The sequence below is a fragment of the Glycine max genome, chromosome 18 (genome assembly GCF_000004515.6).
Source record: "Glycine max cultivar Williams 82 chromosome 18, Glycine_max_v4.0, whole genome shotgun sequence".
NCBI classification, from domain to species: Eukaryota; Viridiplantae; Streptophyta; class Magnoliopsida; order Fabales; family Fabaceae; genus Glycine; species Glycine max.
The window spans coordinates 23,938,529-23,944,305 of NC_038254.2; positions in this window are offsets into that span (position 1 = coordinate 23,938,529).

Sequence of the window (5,777 nt, forward strand, 5' to 3'; positions counted from 1 at the left end):
AGTGGCTCTCAAATTCGGGAGCCAATCCAGACCTTGTGCGTAGGCTTTCAACCACCTATGGTAACCACCAATGGGCCCGTTGTTACTTCCCCTAAGTTCTTTGTCCTTCTTTTGCACCATTTCCCATGCCTTGCAGACCCTTTGAAGCACCCCGGTGTTGGTGCTATTGAAACCTCGCGCAATAAAAGGTATGAGGCCTTCCTCTAATGGTGCCCCCCTCATAGGGTAGCCAAGCTGTCTTATGGCGAGGATGGGATTGTAATTAATGCAACCCCTCATCCCCATCAAGGGAACATTTGGAAATCCTCCGCATGAAATAAGAATCCTAGTTCTTCCTTCTTTCCATCAGGGGAACCAACTGACAGACGCTCCTTCTTTGCTTGCTAAGAGTCGGTCCCAGTTTGCCTCCTTCTTCTCGGTGCATGAGCGGTGGCCTAGTGGGCAAACGTGTCTCACCTCTTGGTGGAAAAGGTGTGAAACCAACCATACGTAGAGGGACGGTGTACAGCAAACGATCCTTGCACTGTTCTTCTCACATCTTCGGTCGAATGTGTCATATAGATTGACTAAGATAGCGACAACTGGGCTTTCCTTGCGATCGTGAAAGGCGAGAAAAGCATCAATTGTTGCTAGGTCCACTAGCCCATCTATGTTTGGAAAGAGGACCACTCCAAAGATCAAGAGCGCCAGGACGTCCACGAACGGAGCCCATTCGTCTTGACTTGCCAAGGTTCTCGCCTTTGCTTCCAAACATTTCCTTGGTACTCCAACCACCCCATTCTCGACTTGCTTTCCCCGGTCCAATTCCTGTGTCAAGATTTTGACTATTTTGGAAATTCTAGCCAAGGAGGGATGGAACCCTGAGAAAAGATATGGTTTCTTTCCTCCCAGAGGGCATCCCAGGATCTCTTCAAACTCTTCCACCGTAGGTGTTAATTGGAAGTCCCCAAAGGTGAAGCACCTCAAAGGCTGGTCATAATATTGGGCGAAGGAGGCAATGGACTCCGTGGAGACCTCCACCATAGTTAGGTCCCAGATCTTACCATAGGCTTTGCGAAAGGCTTATCGCTGGAGTTGACCCATCAACTGTCCCAACTCTTTCAGACTGGAAACTCCTAGGCTCTTGATCTTGACTTAATAGAACCTCTTTTTAAGCCAGGGCGCCTGACTAGATCCCATGTTTTACTAAAGTGGAATAATAAAAAAACTTGTGCGAATCAAGACTTCGACATCTACCACGGGTGAAATGGTTGAATGCATGAAGAAATGCTTACGGACACGAAAGCCCAGAAGATTATCTCTTTTTTAAATACAGCATTGGGGCAGCACAACGCCTGATGCATGCATTTAAGAAGGTGACACGGACCTTCCGACTTCTCGTGACAAATGAAGGGATCAACATACAACGCGTGTGTGATGACGTGATGCAGATGCAAAAAAAGTGTAACAAGGAGATGTACACAACATGACAATATCCATAAATAATCATACAGCAAAGGTGTACGTGACATTTAAGTTATATGCATGGCAGTGTTAAAAAAGGCACTATCTTAGGGGCCTAAATAGGAGGAACTAAAAGGCTTTTAGTGATAATTCCCAAGGTGGTCATATCTCTCTTGATGGTTTCTAGAGGTATCATCCCCTTCAACAAACATATTACGGCAATAGGGACTACCAGCAACAATATGTTATCAAAGAGAAAAACTCTAGATGAAGGTTCACTATTATCAAGCAAGTCGGAGACCCAGCATGACCACAGATTCACCTCCGCTCCTTATGCTCCCATGGACCCAGGTATAGGGCCCCTTTTCAACTCACCGTGTGTGCAAAAAGGTATTGGTGTTGTGTGCATCAAACGAATACATATTTATCTCATGCATACATTAAAACACGCTTACAACATCGAAGAAGTTTACACAAGAACATAAAGGAAAAGGGAAACCGATGAAAGGGAAAACACAACTTTTGCACAAAAGATTAATAGGCCTAACTCTCTAAAAATAGTCCCCAATGGAGTCGCCAACTGTCGCAACCTACCCTTCGGTGGGAGGGCAACACGGGGCTCACGGGTCGCCACCAACATTTATTTGAGGAAAACGTCAGAAAAACCAGAAAGGTGTGGTCTACAAACTTTAATCGTGAAAGGTTCGGCAGTTGTTTTTACGCACGGGGAAGGTATTAGCACCCCACGCGTACTTCACAAGGGACGACAACCTTTAATCAAGTGTGCAAATATGACTTCAAAACGTTTTATTTTCCCTTTTTTATGTCTTTTTGTGTTTTTATGATTTTTATGTTTTTTTGCATTGTTTTACCTTTTTGTGGTCAACAAGGGTGTTTCCCTTGCTCCTATGTATCCTCAATTGCGATGAGGAAATCATACATACGTAGTTCTTTGAGAATTGAATGTTGGTTAAGTTGTTTTTTTTTGTTGCAAGATATATTTTGACAGAACAAAAGTCGTTTAAGGCATTGGACCATTAAACGATCTTTTGATTTTTGGAAAGGAGAGAAATGTTACGGCGCTGGACCATTAATGATCTCTTGGGGTGGTTGACAAAAGCGGGGCTTTTGCTCCTACGTATCCTCAATTGCGATGAGGAAATCAGACCTACGTAGCTCTTGCAAAAGCGGTAAAGTTACATGTTGATTTTACGCTTTTGAAAGGTTCATGTTAACTGATAAAAGCGAAGAGGACCGTTTAAGGCGTTGGACCTTAAAATGGTTTTTAGTGAATTTCGCGGACAAAGCTTGATTTGTGAGTTGATTTTAGCTTTAGTTTCACTTTGGTTATTAGTCAATTCATTCAAGGAAACATCCAAAGAAAAACGTCCGATTGATTTTTTTTATTATTTTATTCAAACATATTTTGATTATTTTATTATTATTTTGCCTTTTTGGATTTAACCGAGGTTACAGCGTGAACGATCGGTTAGATTTTGCTTTAATAGTGATTAAACGACGTTGCAACACAAATGATCGGTTGAAATTCATTTTATCAATTATTAGGTGAGAAACAACTTAAATAAACGGTTAAAAGCTCGTTAAAAGGGGGTATGGAAAATAAACATAATGAAAACAAAAGTACACGAAACAAGTAGGGACCACTAAGGGTGCATAGAATGAATTGAAAGATTCGATTTCAGGAACTTACCGATTGAAGACCGAAGAACGATGAAGAATGGTGAAGAATCTCCACGAAATCGCTTACGGAAACGTCTCACAAGCGTTATGGAAGCACCTCGGCTTGGATTTTTTTCACAGAAACAATTTTTCTCACTAATTTCGAGAGATTTCTCAATACCAGAAGGGCTAAACCCATTTGCTCTACCCTCCTTCCCCTATTTATAGGAGAAAAGAGGGAGGTGGTTGCCACCCAGCTTGCCCAGGCAAGCTGGGTTGCTTCCACCAGAAGGCACCGCCTTCTTTTGGAACACTCAGGAAGGCCCAAGTGGGCTTGGTTGCTATTTGCACCCCCTTTTCACTAAGTACACCCCTGGGTGTTTTTTTATTGATTTCTTTCTGAAATGTTGCGGAACTCTACAGATTACGCAACGATGTATGTATGTGGAATGTGATTGCTTGTGATGTTGATGATCCTGTCAAGATGAGATGATATTAATGTTGATAATAATATTGAGATGAGATGATGTTGATGTTGATAATGATATTGAGATGAGATGATGTTGATGTTGATAATGATATTGAGATGAGATGATGTTGATGTTGATAATGAGACCGAGATGAGATGATGTTGATGTTGATAATGACATCGAGATGAGATGATGTTGATGTTGATGATGTCATTATGATGATGTATTTTATGTACATGCATCATTTTGAGCATAACTGATTTGAATTATTGAAAAGTTGATGGCTAGTTTGTTAAGTGTACGTTGAACCGATGGGTTATTCATAATGATTGTGGTTATTGTTATGTTTTTTTGTTAATCATTGTCATTTGGTGTTGGTTGATCTTTTATAATAAACTCACTCTTGCAATTTTCGTACCGTGTGATTGGTGCCTGTGATGATCTCAAACTTTCTTTTGTGGGAGCATATGAGCAGTAGTAGGTGACTTGGAGGGAAGTCTTTTGTTGGATCCGCCAAGCCGACATGATAACTTTGGAATTTATGTTCGGGGAGACATGTGTTTTGTTATCAACCCTTTCTTACTTGGTTCCTTGACTCTTTTTTCTTGGGAATGTAAGTCCCAAGTTTAGATATATGTAACAACTAAATTATGTTCTGACATTTGAATGATGTATAGTGGTTTAATATATGTATGTATGTATGTATGCATATACATGTGTGTGTGTGTGTATTAATTCACGTGTTTGTACATTGTTTGATGAATGTATATCGTGTCATAATCAAATGAATGGAGCTTTCACTTGAAATTTACCATTTTGGTCATGATCTCTTATAAAATGATGTTGAATTTCTATATGCTTTGCTCTAGAATGCAATGTTGGATTTTCTGAAAGACTTATAGCAGCTTTATTATCATAATAGATAGGAATTTTACTCTTATAGATGCTATAGTCTTCAAGCTGGTTATTTATCCATAGAAGTTTAACATAATAACTTGTTGCTGACATGTATTCTACTTCAATAGTAGATAATGCAGTTGATCCCTACTTCTTGCATATCCATGTGACTAGGTTGCCTCCCATCAAGTGACAACTTCCACTTGTACTTTTCCTTTCAACTTTAACACCAGCATAGTCTGCATCACAATAGCTTGTAAGGATGAAACTTTCTCTTCTTTTGAATAGAAGATCAAGGATAGAAGTTCCAATTAAATATTTGAATATACGTTTAATTGCAGTTAAATGAACTTCCTTTGGTTCCTTTTGGAATTTTGAACATAAACAAACACTGAACACTATATCAAGCCCGAACTCAGTAAGATAAAGCAGTTAGCCAATCATTGCTTTGAACTAGGTCCCATCCACCTTCGTTGATCCCTTAGCCTGTCTAAGATTTATAGTGGGATGCATAGGAGTCTTCATCTCTTTTGCCTCACTCATGTTAAACTTTTCTAATAGTTCTTTTACATACTTGGTCTGATGAATATAAATGCCTTATGGTGTTTGCTTTATTTGCAATCCCAAAAAGAACTTCAGTTCACCCATTATGATAATTTCGAACTCAGTCTACATTAACTTAGAGAATTCTTTACAGAGCATTTTATTAGTAGCACCAAAGTTAATGTCATCTACATATACATGTACTAGTATAAATTAAGACTCATAATTTTTATGAAAGAGAGTTGTGTCAACCTTTCCTCGTTCAAAACCATTTTCTAAAACAAATCAACTTAGTTTTCATACCAAGCTCTAGGAGCTTGTTTAAGTCCATATAATGCTTTGTTGAGTTTCAAAACATGTTGAGGAAGGGTTTCACTTTCAAATCTAGGATGTTGTTCAACATAAACTTCCTCTTGAACTAAGCATTTAGAAATGCGCTTTTTGCATCCATTTGATACAACTTCATATTATTATAGGCTACAAATGAAAGTAAGATGCATATTACTTCTAAACATGCAACAGGTGCAAAGGTTTCTACGTAGTCTATACCTTCCTGTTGTGAGTAACCTCTAACAACTAATCTTTCCTTGTTTCTCACAACCTTACCATCTTCGTCCAATTTGTTGCGAAACACCCATTTTGCTCCAACTTCCTTCTTTCCTTTTATTAATTCAATGAGCTTCCAGACATCATTCTTTTGAAACTGGTCAAGCTCTTCTTGCATCACTTTCACCCAATTGTCGT